The sequence below is a fragment of the Lissotriton vulgaris genome, chromosome 1_1, assembly GCF_964263255.1.
Source record: "Lissotriton vulgaris chromosome 1_1, aLisVul1.2, whole genome shotgun sequence".
Lineage (NCBI taxonomy): Eukaryota > Metazoa > Chordata > Amphibia > Caudata > Salamandridae > Lissotriton > Lissotriton vulgaris.
In genome coordinates this window covers 234,210,884-234,234,505 of record NC_141685.1, presented here as the reverse complement: position 1 = coordinate 234,234,505, position 23,622 = coordinate 234,210,884, and the positions used below count along the sequence as shown (strand labels likewise).

Sequence of the window (23,622 nt, the reverse complement as noted above, 5' to 3'; positions counted from 1 at the left end):
TGACTTTGGCCGGGAATGGAAGAAGCGAGATGGGGCGGTAGTTTTTGAGTTCGGTGGGGTCTGCTGTTGGTTTTTTCAGAAGGGCGGTGAGTTCAGCGTGTTTCCAGTCATCCGGGAAGGTGGCGGTGTTGAAGGAGCAGTTGATGACGTCTCGGAGGTGCGGAGCTATGACGGAGTCTGCTTTGTTGAAGATGTGGTGAGGGCATGGGTCTGTGGGGGATCCAGAGTGGATGGAGTTCATCAGGCGGATGGTGTCCTCGGTGGAGATTGGGTTCCAGGCGTTAAGGGTGTTAGCGGGGGGAAGATGGTCTGCAGATGGTAGGGTGGGTTGGCTTCCGGGTTGGTTGTCGAAGCTGTTGTGGATGTCGACAATCTTGTTGTGGAAGAAAGAGGCTAGGGAGTCGCAGAGGGTTTGAGAGGGGGTGATGTCGTTGGAGTTGGCCGAGGGGTTGGAAAATTCCTTGACGATGTTGAATAGTTCCTTGCTGTTGTGGGCGTTGTTGTCAAGTCGATCCTTGAATGATGTTTTCTTGGCTTTTCGGATCAGTTGGTGGTGAGTACGAATGGCGCTTTTGAAGGCATCCTTGTTGCTGGTGGATGGGTCTTTCTTCCAGGTCTTTTCAAGGGAGCGGCTTAATCTCAGGGTCGTGGGTTCGAGCCCCACGTTGGGCGAAAACGAGTATTTTTTGCCTGAATATTGCATTGACTCTCATAATATGGAGATTAATCTTGCATTAGACGTGCAATAACTCCCAAAAATTGTCCAGGAATGGATTTCCATCATAAAAATGATTAGTCCGCATACCATCTTGAAGTGGGAGCCCGGCTAGCTCAGTCGGTAGAGCATGAGACTTTTAATCTCAGGGTCGTGGGTTCGAGCTCCACGTTGGGCGAAAATGAGTAATTTTTGCTGGATCCTCATAATCTGGTGAATATTCTTGCATTAGACATGCAATAACTATCAAAAATGGTATCTCCCTTGGTTTCTCATTGGTGGGAAATTTAACTTCAAGATTAGGTAGGGTATGAGTCTAGATGAACACACCACAATATCACTCATATTCGAGTAGTAAACAGGCCAACCTGAACTGTAAAACATCCCATAAGTGGAGGTAAGGCATAAGTTAGGAGTGAACTGAACACTTTTATGGGCAATTGGACTTCAAATAAAGTGTGGAAGGCAGTGAGGTTACTTTTTTCATGTTATGCAGATTAAACACACAGGGGAATTAGCTCAAATGGTAGAGCGCTCGCTTAGCATGCGAGAGGTAGCGGGATCGATGCCCGCATTCTCCATTATAAAATTTGCATACATTTTATTTTTAACTTGTCATTGCCCATGGTCATTGCAGAGTAAGAACAGAAAAATCACAGATGGCTTTCAAATATGGTCTCATTATAACAACTAAAGTGGTTTAATCAAAAGGGTTCAGGTATTCTTTAGCATGTGAGAGAAATTTGAATTCTTATGCAATCTCAAAATGAAGTTCTCACAACTTCCATTTTCATTTTCTCTTATTTTTTTTGACACTCTGTCCTCTGAAGGATGTATAAATCTGGCTTTCCTTGCAAAACAAGAGTAGAGGAATATCCAGGATTTGATTTTTTTCACAAAAAGGGATAGGTCTGCATACTGTCTTAAGGAGGGAGCCCGGCTAGCTCAGTCGGTAGAGCATGAGACTCTTAATCTCAGGGTCGTGCCCCACGTTGGGCGAAAACGAGTAATTTTTTCCTGAATATTGCATTGACTCTCATAATATGGAGATTAATCTTACATTAGACCTGCAATAACTCCCAAAAATTGTCCAGGAATGGATTTCCTTCATAAAAAATGATTAGTCTGCATACCATCTTGAAGTGGGAGCCCGGCTAGCTCAGTCGGTAGAGCATGAGACTCTTAATCTCAGGGTCGTGGGTTCGAGCCCCACGTTGGGCGAAAATGAGTAATTTTTGCTGGATTATTGCATTGACTCTCATAATCTGGTGAATATTCTGTTATGGGCAATTGGACTTCAAACAAAGTGTGGAACGCAGTAAGGTTACTTTTTTCATGTTATGCAGATTAAACACACAGGGGAATTAGCTCAAATAGTAAAGCGCTCGCTTAGCATGCGAGAGGTAGCGGGCTCGATGCCCGCATTCTCCATTATAAAATTTGCATACATTTTATTTTTAACTTGTCATTGCCAAGGTCATTGCAGAGTAAGAACAGAAAAATCACAGATGGCTTTCAAATATGGTCTCATTATAACAACTAAAGTGGTTTAATCAAAAGGGTTCAGGTATTCTTTAGCATGTGAGAGGAATTTGAATTCTTATGCAATCTCAAAATGAAGTTCTCACAACTTCCGTTTTCATTTTCTCTTATTTTTTTTTGACACTCTGTCCTCTGAAGGATGTATAAATCAGGCTTTCCTTGCAAAACAAGAGTAGAGGAATATCCAGGATTTGATTTTCTTCACAAAAAGGGATTGGTCTGCATACTATCTTAAGGAGGGAGCCCGGCAAGCTCAGTCGGTAAAGCATGAGACTCTTAATCTCAGGGTCGTGGGTTCGAGCTCCACGTTGGGCGAAAACGAGTAATTTTTGCCTGAATACTGCATTGACTCTCATAATATGGAGATTAATCTTGCATTAGACCTGCAATAACTCCCAAAAATTGTCCAGGAATGGATTTCCTTCATAAAAAATGATTAGTCTGCATACCATCTTGCAGTGGGAGCCCGGCTAGCTCAGTCGGTAGAGCATGAGACTCTTAATCTCAGGGTCGTGGGTTCGAGACCCACGTTGGGCGAAAATGAGTAATTTTTGCTGGATTATTGCATTGACTCTCATAATCTGGTGAATATTCTTGCATTAGACATGCAATAACTATCAGAAATGGTATCTCCCTTGGTTTCTCATTGGTGGGAAATTTAACTTCAAGATTAGCTAGGGTATGAGTCTAGATGAACACAGCGCAATATCACTCATATTCGAGTAGTAAACAGGCCAACCTGAACTGTAAAACATCCCATAAGTGGAGGTAAGGCATAAGTTAGGAGTGAACTGAACACTGTTATGGGCAATTGGACTTCAAATAAAGTGTGGAACGCAGTAAGGTTACTTTTTTCATGTTATGCAGATTAAACACACAGGGGAATTAGCTCAAATAGTAAAGCGCTCGCTTAGCATGCGAGAGGTAGCGGGCTTGATGCCCGCATTCTCCATTATAAAATTTGCATACATTTTATTTTTAACTTGTGATTGCCAAGGTCATTGCAGAGTAAGAACAGAAAAATCACAGATGGCTTTCAAATATGGTCTCATTATAACAACTAAAGTGGTTTAATCAAAAGGGTTCAGGTATTCTTTAGCATGTGAGAGGAATTTGAATTCTTATGCAATCTCAAAATGAAGTTCTCACAACTTCCATTTTCATTTTCTCTTATTGTTTTTGACACTCTGTCCTCTGAAGGATGTATAAATCTGGCTTTCCTTGCAAAACAAGAGTAGAGGAATATCCAGGATTTGATTTCCTTCACAAAAAGGGATTGGTCTGCATACTGTCTTAAGGAGGGAGCCCGGCTAGCTCAGTCGGTAGAGCATGAGACTCTTAATCTCAGGGTCGTGGGTTCGAGCTCCACGTTGGGCTAAAACGAGTAATTTTTGCCTGAATACTGCATTGACTCTCATAATATGGAGATTAATCTTGCATTAGACCTGCAATAACTCCCAAAAATTGTCCAGAAATGGATTTCCTTCATAAAAAATGATTAGTCTGCATACCATCTTGAAGTGGGAGCCCGGCTAGCTCAGTCGGTAGAGCATGAGACTCTTAATCTCAGGGTCGTGGGTTCGAGCCTCACGTTGGGCGAAAATGAGTAATTTTTGCTGGACTCTCATAATCTGGTGATTATTCTTGCATTAGACATGCAGTAACTATCAAAAATGGTATCTCCCTTGGTTTCTCATTGGTGGGAAATTTAACTTCAAGATTAGGTAGAGTATGAGTCTAGATGAACACACCACAATATCACTCATAATCGAGTAGTAAACAGGCCAACCTGAACTGTAAAACATCCCATAAGTGGAGGTAAAGCATAAGTTAGGAGTGAACTGAACACTGTTATGGGCAATTGGACTTCAAATAAAGTGTGGAAGGCAGTGAGGTTACTTTTTTCATGTTATGCAGATTAAACACACAGGGGAATTAGCTCAAATGGTAGAGCGCTCGCTTAGCATGCGAGAGGTAGCGGGATCGATGCCCGCATTCTCCATTATAAAATTTGCATACATTTTATTTTTAACTTGTCATTGCCCATGGTCATTGCAGAGTAAGAACAGAAAAATCACAGATGGCATTCAAATATGGTCTCATTATAACAACTAAAGTGGTTTAATCAAAAGGGTTCAGGTATTCTTTAGCATGTGAGAGGAATTTGAATTTTTATGCAATCTCAAAATGAAGTTCTCACAACTTCCGTTTTCATTTTCTCTTATTTTTTTTTGACACTCTGTCCTCTGAAGGATGTATAAATCTGGCTTTCCTTGCAAAACAAGAGTAGAGGAATATCCAGGATTTGATTTTTTTCACAAAAAGGGATTGGTCTGCATACTGTCTTAAGGAGGGAGCCCGGCTAGCTCAGTCGGTAGAGCATGAGACTCTTAATCTCAGGGTCGTGGGTTCGAGCCCCACGTTGGGCGAAAACGAGTAATTTTTGCTGGATTATTGCATTGACTCTCATAATCTGGTGAATATTCTTGCATTAGACATGCAATAACTATCAGAAATGGTATCTCCCTTGGTTTCTCATTGGTGGGAAATTTAACTTCAAGATTAGCTAGGGTATGAGTCTAGATGAACACAGCGCAATATCACTCATATTCGAGTAGTAAACAGGCCAACCTGAACTGTAAAACATCCCATAAGTAGAGGTAAGGCATAAGTTAGGAGTGAACTGAACACTGTTATGGGCAATTGGACTTCAAATAAAGTGTGGAACGCAGTAAGGTTACTTTTTTCATGTTATGCAGATTAAACACACAGGGGAATTAGCTCAAATAGTAAAGCGCTCGCTTAGCATGCGAGAGGTAGCGGGCTCGATGCCCGCATTCTCCATTATAAAATTTGCATACATTTTATTTTTAACTTGTCATTGCCAAGGTCATTGCAGAGTAAGAACAGAAAAATCACAGATGGCTTTCAAATATGGTCTCATTATAACAACTAAAGTGGTTTAATCAAAAGGGTTCAGGTATTCTTTAGCATGTGAGAGGAATTTGAATTCTTATGCAATCTCAAAATGAAGTTCTCACAACTTCCATTTTCATTTTCTCTTATTTTTTTTGACACTCTGTCCTCTGAAGGATGTATAAATCTGGCTTTCCTTGCAAAACAAGAGTAGAGGAATATCCAGGATTTGATTTTCTTCACAAAAAGGGATTGGTCTGCATACTGTCTTAAGGAGGGAGCCCGGCTAGCTCAGTCGGTAGAGCATGAGACTCTTAATCTCAGGGTCGTGGGTTCGAGCTCCACGTTGGGCGAAAACGAGTAATTTTTGCCTGAATACTGCATTGACTCTCATAATATGGAGATTAATCTTGCATTAGACCTGCAATAACTCCCAAAAATTGTCCAGGAATGGATTTCCTTCATAAAAAATGATTAGTCTGCATACCATCTTGAAGTGGGAGCCCGGCTAGCTCAGTCGGTAGAGCATGAGACTCTTAATCTCAGGGTCGTGGGTTCGAGCCTCACGTTGGGCGAAAATGAGTAATTTTTGCTGGACTCTCATAATCTGGTGATTATTCTTGCATTAGACATGCAATAACTATCAAAAATTGTATCTCCCTTGGTTTCTCATTGGTGGGAAATTTAACTTCAAGATTAGGTAGAGTATGAGTCTAGATGAACACACCACAATATCACTCATATTCGAGTAGTAAACAGGCCAACCTGAACTGTAAAACATCCCATAAGTGGAGGTAAGGCATAAGTTAGGAGTGAACTGAACACTGTTATGGGCAATTGGACTTCAAATAAAGTGTGGAAGGCAGTGAGGTTACTTTTTTCATGTTATGCAGATTAAACACACAGGGGAATTAGCTCAAATGGTAGAGCGCTCGCTTAGCATGCGAGAGGTAGAGGGATCGATGCCCGCATTCTCCATTATAAAATTTGCATACATTTTATTTTTAACTTGTCATTGCCAAGGTCATTGCAGAGTAAGAACAGAAAAATCACAGATGGCTTTCAAATATGGTCTCATTATAACAACTAAAGTGGTTTAATCAAAAGGGTTCAGGTATTCTTTAGCATGTGAGAGGAATTTGAATTCCTATGCAATCTCAAAATGAAGTTCTCACAACTTCCGTTTTCATTTTCTCTTATTTGTTTTGACACTCTGTCCTCTGAAGGATGTATAAATCTGGCTTTCCTTGCAAAACAAGAGTAGAGGAATATCCAGGATTTGATTTTTTTCACAAAAAGGGATTGGTCTGCATACTGTCTTAAGGAGGGAGCCCGGCTAGCTCAGTCGGTAGAGCATGAGACTCTTAATCTCAGGGTCGTGGGTTCGAGCCCCACGTTGGGCGAAAACGAGTAATTTTTTCCTGAATATTGCATTGACTCTCATAATATGGAGATTAATCTTGCATTAGCCGACCATTTCATGCTCTCATTTTCATTTGAACTTCCCGGTAAACTCGTTAAGACCAGACCCACCTCTCGCACTTCTAAGAGAGCTTGGAAACTAATCAAGAATTCCAACTTCCAAAATCATTTTCACGAGACAGATGTCTCTCTGCCAGACAATGAACCCATCGGCAATAATGTTACCCGGTTAGAAACCAGAATTCTCCAAACTCTGGACAGAATAGCACCCTTACGAGAAGTTAAGAAAAAAACTACCATTAACGAAAAATGGTATACCCCCGCCCTCAAGAGCCTCAAAAGGGAATGCCAAAAAACAGAACACCAATGGAGACAAGCGAAAGACCCTACAACCAGAGCCAACTATACTGCCAAAAGGAAACAATACATCCTTGCCATCCGTGAGGCAAAAAAGGCATTCTTCGTGCAACGAATAAACGAAAACCATAACTCTGCAAAAGAGTTATTTAAAATCGTGAAAGAGCTCAGCAATCCATCTTGCACCTCGCAAATCCTCACCCCGTCCACTGAAGCATGCGAACGGATTAGCACCTTCTTCTCCGACAAAATAAATAAAATTTATTCAACCTTCACCCCCTCCCATCCTGTCCCCCCTTGCGAGGACTTGTGCCCATCTGTATCCGGCTACGACAACGATCGCTTAGACTCAGACAACTCCCCTCGTCTATCCAATTTCCAACCACTCTCCGAAGATGAGGTATTAACAGTCCTCAGAGCAATAAAATCTGGCTCCCCCGCAGACCCCTGCCCGCACTTCGTATTCTCCGAAATTGCTCCGACTCTATGCCCATTCATCACCAAACTATTCAATCAGTCCCTTACCTCCGCGTCCTTCCCTAATTGCTGGAAGCACGCATCTGTAACCCCCCTCCTGAAGAAAGCCGGGTCCGATATTCTCAACCCTGAGAACTATAGACCTATCTCACAACTCCCCTATCTTTCCAAAGCACTGGAAAAAATAGTCAATTCACAGTTATCCAAATATCTGGAGGAAAACGCACTTTTGGACCCCACCCAGACCGGATTCAGATCCAACAACAGCACTGAGGCCACGCTGCTGGCAGTGTCGGACAGTGTCAGATGCATCACCGACCAAGGAGGCTCGGTGGCTCTGATACTGCTAGACCTGTCGGCAGCGTTCGACACGGTGTCGCACAAATGCCTTCTGAACATTCTCCGGAGCAAAGGAATACAGGACACTGCGTTGCAATGGATTGAATCCTTTCTGAGCAACCGCACCCAAGCAGTGCACATGGGCCAATTCCATTCCAAACCCTGTCCCATTGGCTGCGGAGTCCCACAGGGGGCCTCCCTAAGCCCCACTCTCTTTAATGCCTATGTATCATCATTGGCCAACATCGGAAGAAAGTGGGGCATCGGCATCTGTTCATACGCCGATGATACGCAGTTGATGGTGACCATGGATGAAAGATCTGAAAAATCTGAAACAACCAAACATAAACTCCACAGCTGCCTCTCCGAAATGGCAGATTGGATGCGTAACCACTGCCTCAAACTCAACGCTGGAAAATCGGAAATCCTGCTGTTCGGAGGTGCCAAACTATCGTGGAACACTTCATGGTGGCCATCGTCACTGGGAACAGCCCCAACCCCGAAACAATACGCCAGAAATCTAGGCATTATGATGGATGACGCACTATCCATGAAAGATCATGTGCGTATACTGTGGGGCAAGGGATTTGCAATCCTGAAACTCCTCGCAAAGATTTTCACCTGGATCCCACTCGACTGTCGTCGGACGATCACCCAGGCCCTCCTAGTCAGCCGTCTGGACTATGGCAATGCTCTATTCGAGGGGATGAACGAGCAGCTATTTTCCCGCCTACAAGTTTTGCAAAACCAGGCTGCCAAACTGGTATGCAACAAAGGCAAACGTGACTCGGCATCGGCATGCCTAAAACAACTCCACTGGCTGCCGATGCGTCAGCGGGCCACGTTCAAACTGCTCTGTCATGCACACAAAGCCCTTCACAAAACAGGCCCTACAATCCTACAGGGGAAAATTGAATTCTATGCTCCAAACAGGAACCTGCGCTCCACCAACTCAGCCCTGGCAAAACCTAAGCGCATCTACAAAACAAGGACAGGAGGACGGGCTTTCTCCCACCTGGCGGCCAAACGTTGGAATGAATTACCAACTGACCTGAGACATACCGTAAACCTTCTTTCATTCCGAAAAAAACTTAAAACGCACCTTTTCCCCAAAGACTAAGCCCTCCTGAATAAACCTCAGCAGCCTTCTCTTTCTTTTTAGCGCCTTGATATCCCTTGGGATGAATGTCGCGCTTTAGAAATAACATAAATAAAATAAAAATAAATTAGACCTGCAATAACTCCCAAAAATTGTCCAGGAATGGATTTCCTTCATAAAAAATGATTAGTCTGCATACCATCTTGAAGTGGGAGCCCAGCTAGCTCAGTCGGTAGAGCATGAGACTCTTAATCTCAGGGTCGTGGGTTCGAGCCCCACGTTGGACGAAAATGAGTAATTTTTGCTGGATTATTGCATTGACTCTCATAATCTGGTGAATATTCTTGCATTAGACATGCAATAACTATCAGAAATTGTATCTCCCTTGGTTTCTCATTGGTGGGAAATTTAACTTCAAGATTAGCTAGGGTATGAGTCTAGATGAACACCGCGCAATATCACTCATATTCGAGTAGTAAACAGGCCAACCTGAACTGTAAAACATCCCATAAGTGGAGGTAAGGCATAATTTAGGAGTGAACTGAACACTGTTATGGGCAATTGGACTTCAAATAAAGTGTGGAACGCAGTAAGGTTACTTTTTTCATGTTATGCAGATTAAACACACAGGGGAATTAGCTCAAATAGTAAAGCGCTCGCTTAGCATGCGAGATGTAGCGGGCTCGATGCCCGCATTCTCCATTATAAAATTTGCATACATTTTATTTTTAACTCGTCATTGCCAAGGTCATTGCAGAGTAAGAACAGAAAAATCACAGATGGCTTTCAAATATGGTCTCATTATAACAACTAAAGTGGTTTAATCAAAAGGGATCAGGTATTCTTTAGCATGTGAGAGGAATTTGAATTCTTATGCAATCTGAAAATGAAGTTCTCACAACTTCCATTTTCATTTTCTCTTATTTTTTTTGACACTCTGTCCTCTGAAGGATGTATAAATCTGGCTTTCCTTGCAAAACAAGAGTAGAGGAATATCCAGGATTTGATTTTCTTCACAAAAAGGGATTGGTCTGCATACTGTCTTAAGGAGGGAGCCCGGCTAGCTCAGTCGGTAGAGCATGAGACTCTTAATCTCAGGGTCGTGGGTTCGAGCTCCACGTTGGGCGAAAACGAGTAATTTTTGCCTGAATACTGCATTGACTCTCATAATATGGAGATTAATCTTGCATTAGACCTGCAATAACTCCCAAAAATTGTCCAGGAATGGATTTCCTTCATAAAAAATGATTAGTCTGCATACCATCTTGAAGTTGGAGCCCGGCTAGCTCAGTCGGTAGAGCATGAGACTCTTAATCTCAGGGTCGTGGGTTCGAGCCTCACGTTGGGCGAAAATGAGTAATTTTTGCTGGACTCTCATAATCTGGTGATTATTCTTGCATTAGACATGCAATAACTATCAAAAATGGTATCTCCCTTGGTTTCTCATTGGTGGGAAATTTAACTTCAAGATTAGATAGGGTATGAGTCTAGATGAACACACCACAATATCACTCATATTCGAGTAGTAAACAGGCCAACCTGAACAGTAAAACATCCCATAAGTGGAGGTAAGGCATAAGTTAGGAGTGAACTGAACACTTTTATGGGCAATTGGACTTCAAATAAAGTGTGGAAGGCAGTGAGGTTACTTTTTTCATGTTATGCAGATTAAACACACAGGGGAATTAGCTCAAATGGTAGAGCGCTCGCTTAGCATGCGAGAGGTAGCGGGATCGATGCCCGCATTCTCCATTATAAAATTTGCATACATTTTATTTTTAACTTGTCATTGCCCATGGTCATTGCAGAGTAAGAACAGAAAAATCACAGATGGCTTTCAAATATGGTCTCATTATAACAACTAAAGTGGTTTAATCAAAAGGGTTCAGGTATTCTTTAGCATGTGAGAGAAATTTGAATTCTTATGCAATCTCAAAATGAAGTTCTCACAACTTCCATTTTCATTTTCTCTTATTTTTTTTGACACTCTGTCCTCTGAAGGATGTATAAATCTGGCTTTCCTTGCAAAACAAGAGTAGAGGAATATCCAGGATTTGATTTTTTTCACAAAAAGGGATAGGTCTGCATACTGTCTTAAGGAGGGAGCCCGGCTAGCTCAGTCGGTAGAGCATGAGACTCTTAATCTCAGGGTCGTGGGTTCGAGCCCCACGTTGGGCGAAAATGAGTAATTTTTGCTGGATTATTGCATTGACTCTCATAATCTGGTGAATATTCTTGCATTAGACATGCAATAACTATCAGAAATGGTATCTCCCTTGGTTTCTCATTGGTGGGAAATTTAACTTCAAGATTAGCTAGGGTATGAGTCTAGATGAACACAGCGCAATATCACTCATATTCGAGTAGTAAACAGACCAACCTGAACTGTAAAACATCCCATAAGTGGAGGTAAGGCATAAGTTAGGAGTGAACTGAACACTGTTATGGGCAATTGGACTTCAAATAAAGTGTGGAACGCAGTAAGGTTACTTTTTTCATGTTATGCAGATTAAACACACAGGGGAATTAGCTCAAATGGTAGAGCGCTCGCTTAGCATGCGAGAGGTAGCGGGATCGATGCCCGCATTCTCCATTATAAAATTTGCATACATTTTATTTTTAACTTGTCATTGCCCATGGTCATTGCAGAGTAAGAACAGAAAAATCACAGATGGCTTTCAAATATGGTCTCATTATAACAACTAAAGTGGTTTAATCAAAAGGGTTCAGGTATTCTTTAGCATGTGAGAGGAATTTGAATTCTTATGCAATCTCAAAATGAAGTTCTCACAACTTCCATTTTCATTTTCTCTTATTTTTTTTGACACTCTGTCCTCTGAAGGATGTATAAATCTGGCTTTCCTTGCAAAACAAGAGTAGAGGAATATCCAGGATTTGATTTTCTTCACAAAAAGGGATTGGTCTGCATACTGTCTTAAGGAGGGAGCCCGGCTAGCTCAGTCGGTAGAGCATGAGACTCTTAATCTCAGGGTCGTGGGTTCGAGCTCCACGTTGGGCGAAAACGAGTAATTTTTGCCTGAATACTGCATTGACTCTCATAATATGGAGATTAATCTTGCATTAGACCTGCAATAACTCCCAAAAATTGTCCAGGAATGGATTTCCTTCATAAAAAATGATTAGTCTGCATACCATCTTGAAGTTAGAGCCCGGCTAGCTCAGTCGGTAGAGCATGAGACTCTTAATCTCAGGGTCGTGGGTTCGAGCCTCACGTTGGGCGAAAATGAGTAATTTTTGCTGGACTCTCATAATCTGGTGATTATTCTTGCATTAGACATGCAATAACTATCAAAAATGGTATCTCCCTTGGTTTCTCATTGGTGGGAAATTTAACTTCAAGATTAGATAGGGTATGAGTCTAGATGAACACACCACAATATCACTCATATTCGAGTAGTAAACAGGCCAACCTGAACAGTAAAACATCCCATAAGTGGAGGTAAGGCATAAGTTAGGAGTGAACTGAACACTGTTATGGGCAATTGGACTTCAAATAAAGTGTGGAAGGCAGTGAGGTTACTTTTTTCATGTTATGCAGATTAAACACACAGGGGAATTAGCTCAAATGGTAGAGCGCTCGCTTAGCATGCGAGAGGTAGCGGGATCGATGCCCGCATTCTCCATTATAAAATTTGCATACATTTTATTTTTAACTTGTCATTGCCCATGGTCATTGCAGAGTAAGAACAGAAAAATCACAGATGGCTTTCAAATATGGTCTCATTATAACAACTAAAGTGGTTTAATCAAAAGGGTTCAGGTATTCTTTAGCATGTGAGAGAAATTTGAATTCTTATGCAATCTCAAAATGAAGTTCTCACAACTTCCATTTTCATTTTCTCTTATTTTTTTTGACACTCTGTCCTCTGAAGGATGTATAAATCTGGCTTTCCTTGCAAAACAAGAGTAGAGGAATATCCAGGATTTGATTTTTTTCACAAAAAGGGATAGGTCTGCATACTGTCTTAAGGAGGGAGCCCGGCTAGCTCAGTCGGTAGAGCATGAGACTCTTAATCTCAGGGTCGTGGGTTCGAGCCCCACGTTGGGCGAAAATGAGTAATTTTTGCTGGATTATTGCATTGACTCTCATAATCTGGTGAATATTCTTGCATTAGACATGCAATAACTATCAGAAATGGTATCTCCCTTGGTTTCTCATTGGTGGGAAATTTAACTTCAAGATTAGCTAGGGTATGAGTCTAGATGAACACAGCGCAATATCACTCATATTCGAGTAGTAAACAGACCAACCTGAACTGTAAAACATCCCATAAGTGGAGGTAAGGCATAAGTTAGGAGTGAACTGAACACTGTTATGGGCAATTGGACTTCAAATAAAGTGTGGAACGCAGTAAGGTTACTTTTTTCATGTTATGCAGATTAAACACACAGGGGAATTAGCTCAAATGGTAGAGCGCTCGCTTAGCATGCGAGAGGTAGCGGGATCGATGCCCGCATTCTCCATTATAAAATTTGCATACATTTTATTTTTAACTTGTCATTGCCCATGGTCATTGCAGAGTAAGAACAGAAAAATCACAGATGGCTTTCAAATATGGTCTCATTATAACAACTAAAGTGGTTTAATCAAAAGGGTTCAGGTATTCTTTAGCATGTGAGAGGAATTTGAATTCTTATGCAATCTCAAAATGAAGTTCTCACAACTTCCATTTTCATTTTCTCTTATTTTTTTTGACACTCTGTCCTCTGAAGGATGTATAAATCTGGCTTTCCTTGCAAAACAAGAGTAGAGGAATATCCAGGATTTGATTTTCTTCACAAAAAGGGATTGGTCTGCATACTGTCTTAAGGAGGGAGCCCGGCTAGCTCAGTCGGTAGAGCATGAGACTCTTAATCTCAGGGTCGTGGGTTCGAGCTCCACGTTGGGCGAAAACGAGTAATTTTTGCCTGAATACTGCATTGACTCTCATAATATGGAGATTAATCTTGCATTAGACCTGCAATAACTCCCAAAAATTGTCCAGGAATGGATTTCCTTCATAAAAAATGATTAGTCTGCATACCATCTTGAAGTTGGAGCCCGGCTAGCTCAGTCGGTAGAGCATGAGACTCTTAATCTCAGGGTCGTGGGTTCGAGCCTCACGTTGGGCGAAAATGAGTAATTTTTGCTGGACTCTCATAATCTGGTGCTTATTCTTGCATTAGACATGCAATAACTATCAAAAATGGTATCTCCCTTGGTTTCTCATTGGTGGGAAATTTAACTTCAAGATTAGATAGGGTATGAGTCTAGATGAACACACCACAATATCACTCATATTCGAGTAGTAAACAGGCCAACCTGAACAGTAAAACATCCCATAAGTGGAGGTAAGGCATAAGTTAGGAGTGAACTGAACACTGTTATGGGCAATTGGACTTCAAATAAAGTGTGGAAGGCAGTGAGGTTACTTTTTTCATGTTATGCAGATTAAACACACAGGGGAATTAGCTCAAATGGTAGAGCGCTCGCTTAGCATGCGAGAGGTAGCGGGATCGATGCCCGCATTCTCCATTATAAAATTTGCATACATTTTATTTTTAACTTGTCATTGCCCATGGTCATTGCAGAGTAAGAACAGAAAAATCACAGATGGCTTTCAAATATGGTCTCATTATAACAACTAAAGTGGTTTAATCAAAAGGGTTCAGGTATTCTTTAGCATGTGAGAGGAATTTGAATTTTTATGCAATCTCAAAATGAAGTTCTCACAACTTCCGTTTTCATTTTCTCTTATTTTTTTTTGACACTCTGTCCTCTGAAGGATGTATAAATCTGGCTTTCCTTGCAAAACAAGAGTAGAGGAATATCCAGGATTTGATTTTTTTCACAAAAAGGGATTGGTCTGCATACTGTCTTAAGGAGGGAGCCCGGCTAGCTCAGTCGGTAGAGCATGAGACTCTTAATCTCAGGGTCGTGGGTTCGAGCCCCACGTTGGGCGAAAACGAGTAATTTTTGCTGGATTATTGCATTGACTCTCATAATCTGGTGAATATTCTTGCATTAGACATGCAATAACTATCAGAAATGGTATCTCCCTTGGTTTCTCATTGGTGGGAAATTTAACTTCAAGATTAGCTAGGGTATGAGTCTAGATGAACACAGCGCAATATCACTCATATTCGAGTAGTAAACAGGCCAACCTGAACTGTAAAACATCCCATAAGTGGAGGTAAGGCATAAGTTAGGAGTGAACTGAACACTGTTATGGGCAATTGGACTTCAAATAAAGTGTGGAACGCAGTAAGGTTACTTTTTTCATGTTATGCAGATTAAACACACAGGGGAATTAGCTCAAATAGTAAAGCGCTCGCTTAGCATGCGAGAGGTAGCGGGCTCGATGCCCGCATTCTCCATTATAAAATTTGCATACATTTTATTTTTAACTTGTCATTGCCAAGGTCATTGCAGAGTAAGAACAGAAAAATCACAGATGGCTTTCAAATATGGTCTCATTATAACAACTAAAGTGGTTTAATCAAAAGGGTTCAGGTATTCTTTAGCATGTGAGAGGAATTTGAATTCTTATGCAATCTCAAAATGAAGTTCTCACAACTTCCATTTTAATTTTCTCTTATTTTTTTTGACACTCTGTCCTCTGAAGGATGTATAAATCTGGCTTTCCTTGCAAAACAAGAGTAGAGGAATATCCAGGATTTGATTTTCTTCACAAAAAGGGATTGGTCTGCATACTGTCTTAAGGAGGGAGCCCGGCTAGCTCAGTCGGTAGAGCATGAGACTCTTAATCTCAGGGTCGTGGGTTCGAGCTCCACGTTGGGCGAAAACGAGTAATTTTTGCCTGAATACTGCATTGACTCTCATAATATGGAGATTAATCTTGCATTAGACCTGCAATAACTCCCAAAAATTGTCCAGGAATGGATTTCCTTCATAAAAAATGATTAGTCTGCATACCATCTTGAAGTGGGAGCCCGGCTAGCTCAGTCGGTAGAGCATGAGACTCTTAATCTCAGGGTCTTGGGTTCGAGCCTCACGTTGGGCGAAAATGAGTAATTTTTGCTGGACTCTCATAATCTTGTGATTATTCTTGCATTAGACATGCAATAACTATCAAAAATTGTATCTCCCTTGGTTTCTCATTGGTGGGAAATTTAACTTCAAGATTAGGTAGAGTATGAGTCTAGATGAACACACCACAATATCACTCATATTCGAGTAGTAAATAGGCCAACCTGAACTGTAAAACATCCCATAAGTGGAGGTAAGGCATAAGTTAGGAGTGAACTGAACACTGTTATGGGCAATTGGACTTCAAATAAAGTGTGGAAGGCAGTGAGGTTACTTTTTTCATGTTATGCAGATTAAACACACAGGGGAATTAGCTCAAATGGTAGAGCGCTCGCTTAGCATGCGAGAGGTAGAGGGATCGATGCCCGCATTCTCCATTATAAAATTTGCATACATTTTATTTTTAACTTGTCATTGCCAAGGTCATTGCAGAGTAAGAACAGAAAAATCACAGATGGCTTTCAAATATGGTCTCATTATAACAACTAAAGTGGTTTAATCAAAAGGGTTCAGGTATTCTTTAGCATGTGAGAGGAATTTGAATTCCTATGCAATCTCAAAATGAAGTTCTCACAACTTCCGTTTTCATTTTCTCTTATTTGTTTTGACACTCTGTCCTCTGAAGGATGTATAAATCTGGCTTTCCTTGCAAAACAAGAGTAGAGGAATATCCAGGATTTGATTTTTTTCACAAAAAGGGATTGGTCTGCATACTGTCTTAAGGAGGGAGCCCGGCTAGCTCAGTTGGTAGAGCATGAGACTCTTAATCTCAGGGTCGTGGGTTCGAGCCCCACGTTGGGCGAAAACGAGTAATTTTTTCCTGAATATTGCATTGACTCTCATAATATGGAGATTAATCTTGCATTAGACCTGCAATAACTCCCAAAAATTGTCCAGGAATGGATTTCCTTCATAAAAAATGATTAGTCTGCATACCATCTTGAAGTGGGAGCCCAGCTAGCTCAGTCGGTAGAGCATGAGACTCTTAATCTCAGGGTCGTGGGTTCGAGCCCCACGTTGGACGAAAATGAGTAATTTTTGCTGGATTATTGCATTGACTCTCATAATCTGGTGAATATTCTTGCATTAGACATGCAATAACTATCAGAAATGGTATCTCCCTTGGTTTCTCATTGGTGGGAAATTTAACTTCAAGATTAGCTAGGGTATGAGTCTAGATGAACACCGCGCAATATCACTCATATTCGAGTAGTAAACAGGCCAACCTGAACTGTAAAACATCCCATAAGTGGAGGTAAGGCATAATTTAGGAGTGAACTGAACACTGTTATGGGCAATTGGACTTCAAATAAAGTGTGGAACGCAGTAAGGTTACTTTTTTCATGTTATGCAGATTAAACACACAGGGGAATTAGCTCAAATAGTAAAGCGCTCGCTTAGCATGCGAGATGTAGCGGGCTCGATGCCCGCATTCTCCATTATAAAATTTGCATACATTTTATTTTTAACTCGTCATTGCAGAGTAAGAACAGAAAAATCACAGATGGCTTTCAAATATGGTCTCATTATAACAACTAAAGTGGTTTAATCAAAAGGGTTCAGGTATTCTTTAGCATGTGAGAGGAATTTGAATTCTTATGCAATCTGAAAATGAAGTTCTCACAACTTCCATTTTCATTTTCTCTTATTTGTTTTGACACTCTGTCCTCTGAAGGATGTATAAATCTGGCTTTCCTTGCAAAACAAGAGTAGAGGAATATCCAGGATTTGATTTTCTTCACAAAAAGGGATTGGTCTGCATACTGTCTTAAGGAGGGAGCCCGGCTAGCTCAGTCGGTAGAGCATGAGACTCTTAATCTCAGGGTCGTGGGTTCGAGCTCCACGTTGGGCGAAAACGAGTAATTTTTGCCTGAATACTGCATTGACTCTCATAATATGGAGATTAATCTTGCATTAGACCTGCAATAACTCCCAAAAATTGTCCAGGAATGGATTTCCTTCATAAAAAATGATTAGTCTGCATACCATCTTGAAGTTGGAGCCCGGCTAGCTCAGTCGGTAGAGCATGAGACTCTTAATCTCAGGGTCGTGGGTTCGAGCCTCACGTTGGGCGAAAATGAGTAATTTTTGCTGGACTCTCATAATCTGGTGATTATTCTTGCATTAGACATGCAATAACTATCAAAAATGGTATCTCCCTTGGTTTCTCATTGGTGGGAAATTTAACTTCAAGATTAGATAGGGTATGAGTCTAGATGAACACACCACAATATCACTCATATTCGAGTAGTAAACAGGCCAACCTGAACAGTAAAACATCCCATAAGTGGAGGTAAGGCATAAGTTAGGAGTGAACTGAACACTGTTATGGGCAATTGGACTTCAAATAAAGTGTGGAAGGCAGTGAGGTTACTTTTTTCATGTTATGCAGATTAAACACGCAGGGGAATTAGCTCAAATGGTAGAGCGCTCGCTTAGCATGCGAGAGGTAGCGGGATCGATGCCCGCATTCTCCATTATAAAATTTGCATACATTTTATTTTTAACTTGTCATTGCCAAGGTCATTGCAGAGTAAGAACAGAAAAATCACAGATGGCTTTCAAATATGGTCTCATTATAACAACTAAAGTGGTTTAATCAAAAGGGTTCAGGTATTCTTTAGCATGTGAGAGGAATTTGAATTCTTATGCAATCTCAAAATGAAGTTCTCACAACTTCCGTTTTCATTTTCTCTTATTTTTTTTGACACTCTGTCCTCTGAAGGATGTATAAATCTGGCTTTCCTTGCAAAACAAGAGTAGAGGAATATCCAGGATTTGATTTTTTTCACAAAAAGGGATTGGTCTGCATACTGTCTTAAGGAGGGAGCCCGGCTAGCTCAGTCGGTAGAGCATGAGACTCTTAATCTCAGGGTCGTGGGTTCGAGCCCCACGTTGGGCGAAAACGAGTAATTTTTGCCTGAATATTGCATTGACTCTCATAATATGGAGATTATTCTTGCATTAGACCTGCGATAACTCCCAAAAATTGTCCAGGACTGGATTTCCTTCATAAAAAATGATTAGTCTGCATACCATCTTGAAGTGGGAGCCGGGCTAGCTCAGTCGGTAGAGCATGAGACTTTTAATCTCAGGGTCGTGGGTTCGAGCTCCACGTTGGGCGAAAATGAGTAATTTTTGCTGGACTCTCATAATCTGGTGATTATTCTTGCATTAGACATGCAATAACTATCAAAAATGGTATCTCCCTTGGTTTCTCATTGGTGGGAAATTTAACTTCAAGATTAGGTAGAGTATGAGTCTAGATGAACACACCACAATATCACTCATATTCGAGTAGTAAACAGGCCAACCTGAACTGTAAAACATCCCATAAGTGGAGGTAAGGCATAAGTTAGGAGTGAACTGAACACTGTTATGGGCAATTGGACTTCAAATAAAGTGTGGAAGGCAGTGAGGTTACTTTTTTCATGTTATGCAGATTAAACACACAGGGGAATTAGCTCAAATGGTAGAGTGCTCGCTTAGCATGCGAGAGGTAGCGGGATCGATGCCCGCATTCTCCATTATAAAATTTGCATACATTTTATTTTTAACTTGTCATTGCCCATGGTCATTGCAGAGTAAGAACAGAAAAATCACAGATGGCTTTCAAATATGGTCTCATTATAACAACTAAAGTGGTTTAATCAAAAGGGTTCAGGTATTCCTTAGCATGTGAGAGGAATTTGAATTCTTATGCAATCTCAAAATGAAGTTCTCACAACTTCCATTTTCATTTTCTCTTATTTTTTTTGACACTCTGTCCTCTGAAGGATGTATAAATCTGGCTTTCCTTGCAAAACAAGAGTAGAGGAATATCCAGGATTTGATTTTTTTCACAAAAAGGGATTGGTCTGCATACTGTCTTAAGGAGGGAGCCCGGCTAGCTCAGTCGGTAGAGCATGAGACTCTTAATCTCAGGGTCGTGGGTTCGAGCCCCACGTTGGGCGAAAACGAGTAATTTTTTCCTGAATATTGCATTGACTCTCATAATATGGAGATTAATCTTGCATTAGACCTGCAATAACTCCCAAAAATTGTCCAGGAATGGATTTCCTTCATAAAAAATGATTAGTCTGCATACCATCTTGAAGTGGGAGCCCAGCTAGCTCAGTCGGTAGAGCATGAGACTCTTAATATCAGGGTCGTGGGTTCGAGCCCCACATTGGACGAAAATGAGAAATTTTTGCTGGATTATTGCATTGACTCTCATAATCTGGTGAATATTCTTGCATTAGACATGCAATAACTATCAGAAATGGTATCTCCCTTGGTTTCTCATTGGTGGGAAATTTAACTTCAAGATTAGCTAGGGTATGAGTCTAGATGAACACCGCGCAATATCACTCATATTCGAGTAGTAAACAGGCCAACCTGAACTGTAAAACATCCCATAAGTGGAGGTAAGGCATAATTTAGGAGTGAACTGAACACTGTTATGGGCAATTGGACTTCAAATAAAGTGTGGAAGGCAGTGAGGTTACTTTTTTCATGTTATGCAGATTAAACACACAGGGGAATTAGCTCAAATGGTAGAGCGCTCGCTTAGCATGCGAGAGGTAGAGGGATCGATGCCCGCATTCTCCATTATAAAATTTGCATACATTTTATTTTTAACTTGTCATTGCCAAGGTCATTGCAGAGTAAGAACCGAAAAATCACAGATGGCTTTCAAATATGGTCTCATTATAACAACTAAAGTGGTTTAATCAAAAGGGTTCAGGTATTCTTTAGCATGTGAGAGGAATTTGAATTCCTATGCAATCTCAAAATGAAGTTCTCACAACTTCCGTTTTCATTTTCTCTTATTTTTTTTGACACTCTGTCCTCTGAAGGATGTATAAATCTGGCTTTCCTTGCAAAACAAGAGTAGAGGAATATCCAGGATTTGATTTTTTTCACAAAAAGGGATAGGTCTGCATACTGTCTTAAGGAGGGAGCCCGGCTAGCTCAGTCGGTAGAGCATGAGACTCTTAATCTCAGGGTCGTGGGTTCGAGCCCCACGTTGGGCGAAAATGAGTAATTTTTGCTGGATTATTGCATTGACTCTCATAATCTGGTGAATATTCTTGCATTAGACATGCAATAACTATCAGAAATGGTATCTCCCTTGGTTTCTCATTGGTGGGAAATTTAACTTCAAGATTAGCTAGGGTATGAGTCTAGATGAACACAGCGCAATATCACTCATATTCGAGTAGTAAACAGACCAACCTGAACTGTAAAACATCCCATAAGTGGAGGTAAGGCATAAGTTAGGAGTGAACTGAACACTGTTATGGGCAATTGGACTTCAAATAAAGTGTGGAACGCAGTAAGGTTACTTTTTTCATGTTATGCAGATTAAACACACAGGGGAATTAGCTCAAATGGTAGAGCGCTCGCTTAGCATGCGAGAGGTAGCGGGATCGATGCCCGCATTCTCCATTATAAAATTTGCATACATTTTATTTTTAACTTGTCATTGCCCATGGTCATTGCAGAGTAAGAACAGAAAAATCACAGATGGCTTTCAAATATGGTCTCATTATAACAACTAAAGTGGTTTAATCAAAAGGGTTCAGGTATTCTTTAGCATGTGAGAGGAATTTGAATTCTTATGCAATCTCAAAATGAAGTTCTCACAACTTCCATTTTCATTTTCTCTTATTTTTTTTGACACTCTGTCCTCTGAAGGATGTATAAATCTGGCTTTCCTTGCAAAACAAGAGTAGAGGAATATCCAGGATTTGATTTTCTTCACAAAAAGGGATTGGTCTGCATACTGTCTTAAGGAGGGAGCCCGGCTAGCTCAGTCGGTAGAGCATGAGACTCTTAATCTCAGGGTCGTGGGTTCGAGCTCCACGTTGGGCGAAAACGAGTAATTTTTGCCTGAATACTGCATTGACTCTCATAATATGGAGATTAATCTTGCATTAGACCTGCAATAACTCCCAAAAATTGTCCAGGAATGGATTTCCTTCATAAAAAATGATTAGTCTGCATACCATCTTGAAGTTGGAGCCCGGCTAGCTCAGTCGGTAGAGCATGAGACTCTTAATCTCAGGGTCGTGGGTTCGAGCCTCACGTTGGGCGAAAATGAGTAATTTTTGCTGGACTCTCATAATCTGGTGATTATTCTTGCATTAGACATGCAATAACTATCAAAAATGGTATCTCCCTTGGTTTCTCATTGGTGGGAAATTTAACTTCAAGATTAGATAGGGTATGAGTCTAGATGAACACACCACAATATCACTCATATTCGAGTAGTAAACAGGCCAACCTGAACAGTAAAACATCCCATAAGTGGAGGTAAGGCATAAGTTAGGAGTGAACTGAACACTGTTATGGGCAATTGGACTTCAAATAAAGTGTGGAAGGCAGTGAGGTTACTTTTTTCATGTTATGCAGATTAAACACACAGGGGAATTAGCTCAAATGGTAGAGCGCTCGCTTAGCATGCGAGAGGTAGCGGGATCGATGCCCGCATTCTCCATTATAAAATTTGCATACATTTTATTTTTAACTTGTCATTGCCCATGGTCATTGCAGAGTAAGAACAGAAAAATCACAGATGGCTTTCAAATATGGTCTCATTATAACAACTAAAGTGGTTTAATCAAAAGGGTTCAGGTATTCTTTAGCATGTGAGAGGAATTTGAATTTTTATGCAATCTCAAAATGAAGTTCTCACAACTTCCGTTTTCATTTTCTCTTATTTTTTTTTGACACTCTGTCCTCTGAAGGATGTATAAATCTGGCTTTCCTTGCAAAACAAGAGTAGAGGAATATCCAGGATTTGATTTTTTTCACAAAAAGGGATTGGTCTGCATACTGTCTTAAGGAGGGAGCCCGGCTAGCTCAGTCGGTAGAGCATGAGACTCTTAATCTCAGGGTCGTGGGTTCGAGCCCCACGTTGGGCGAAAACGAGTAATTTTTGCTGGATTATTGCATTGACTCTCATAATCTGGTGAATATTCTTGCATTAGACATGCAATAACTATCAGAAATGGTATCTCCCTTGGTTTCTCATTGGTGGGAAATTTAACTTCAAGATTAGCTAGGGTATGAGTCTAGATGAACACAGCGCAATATCACTCATATTCGAGTAGTAAACAGGCCAACCTGAACTGTAAAACATCCCATAAGTGGAGGTAAGGCATAAGTTAGGAGTGAACTGAACACTGTTATGGGCAATTGGACTTCAAATAAAGTGTGGAACGCAGTAAGGTTACTTTTTTCATGTTATGCAGATTAAACACACAGGGGAATTAGCTCAAATAGTAAAGCGCTCGCTTAGCATGCGAGAGGTAGCGGGCTCGATGCCCGCATTCTCCATTATAAAATTTGCATACATTTTATTTTTAACTTGTCATTGCCAAGGTCATTGCAGAGTAAGAACAGAAAAATCACAGATGGCTTTCAAATATGGTCTCATTATAACAACTAAAGTGGTTTAATCAAAAGGGTTCAGGTATTCTTTAGCATGTGAGAGGAATTTGAATTCTTATGCAATCTCAAAATGAAGTTCTCACAACTTCCATTTTAATTTTCTCTTATTTTTTTTGACACTCTGTCCTCTGAAGGATGTATAAATCTGGCTTTCCTTGCAAAACAAGAGTAGAGGAATATCCAGGATTTGATTTTCTTCACAAAAAGGGATTGGTCTGCATACTGTCTTAAGGAGGGAGCCCGGCTAGCTCAGTCGGTAGAGCATGA

At 40.8% G+C, this 23,622-nt stretch overlaps 11 non-coding genes across 11 annotated transcripts; all 11 read left to right on the top strand.

Annotated features, from left to right (window-relative positions):
- Positions 1 to 1,223: 1,223 nt before the first annotated feature.
- Positions 1,224 to 1,296, top strand: TRNAA-AGC (transfer RNA alanine (anticodon AGC)). The gene has a single exon. It is a non-coding gene; the product is annotated as a tRNA-Ala (tRNA).
- A 2,890-nt stretch (positions 1,297 to 4,186) lies between these two features.
- TRNAA-AGC (transfer RNA alanine (anticodon AGC)) lies at positions 4,187 to 4,259 on the top strand. The gene has a single exon. It is a non-coding gene; the product is annotated as a tRNA-Ala (tRNA).
- Positions 4,260 to 10,546: 6,287 nt separating this feature from the next.
- On the top strand, positions 10,547 to 10,619 carry TRNAA-AGC (transfer RNA alanine (anticodon AGC)). Its single transcript has one exon. It is a non-coding gene; the product is annotated as a tRNA-Ala (tRNA).
- A 768-nt stretch (positions 10,620 to 11,387) lies between these two features.
- Positions 11,388 to 11,460, top strand: TRNAA-AGC (transfer RNA alanine (anticodon AGC)). The gene has a single exon. It is a non-coding gene; the product is annotated as a tRNA-Ala (tRNA).
- A 978-nt stretch (positions 11,461 to 12,438) lies between these two features.
- On the top strand, positions 12,439 to 12,511 carry TRNAA-AGC (transfer RNA alanine (anticodon AGC)). The gene has a single exon. It is a non-coding gene; the product is annotated as a tRNA-Ala (tRNA).
- A 768-nt stretch (positions 12,512 to 13,279) lies between these two features.
- Positions 13,280 to 13,352, top strand: TRNAA-AGC (transfer RNA alanine (anticodon AGC)). The gene has a single exon. It is a non-coding gene; the product is annotated as a tRNA-Ala (tRNA).
- Positions 13,353 to 14,330: 978 nt separating this feature from the next.
- On the top strand, positions 14,331 to 14,403 carry TRNAA-AGC (transfer RNA alanine (anticodon AGC)). Its single transcript has one exon. It is a non-coding gene; the product is annotated as a tRNA-Ala (tRNA).
- A 2,244-nt stretch (positions 14,404 to 16,647) lies between these two features.
- TRNAK-CUU (transfer RNA lysine (anticodon CUU)) lies at positions 16,648 to 16,720 on the top strand. The gene has a single exon. It is a non-coding gene; the product is annotated as a tRNA-Lys (tRNA).
- Positions 16,721 to 18,322: 1,602 nt separating this feature from the next.
- On the top strand, positions 18,323 to 18,395 carry TRNAA-AGC (transfer RNA alanine (anticodon AGC)). Its single transcript has one exon. It is a non-coding gene; the product is annotated as a tRNA-Ala (tRNA).
- A 2,880-nt stretch (positions 18,396 to 21,275) lies between these two features.
- Positions 21,276 to 21,348, top strand: TRNAA-AGC (transfer RNA alanine (anticodon AGC)). The gene has a single exon. It is a non-coding gene; the product is annotated as a tRNA-Ala (tRNA).
- A 978-nt stretch (positions 21,349 to 22,326) lies between these two features.
- On the top strand, positions 22,327 to 22,399 carry TRNAA-AGC (transfer RNA alanine (anticodon AGC)). The gene has a single exon. It is a non-coding gene; the product is annotated as a tRNA-Ala (tRNA).
- The last annotated feature ends 1,223 nt before the right edge of the window (positions 22,400 to 23,622 follow it).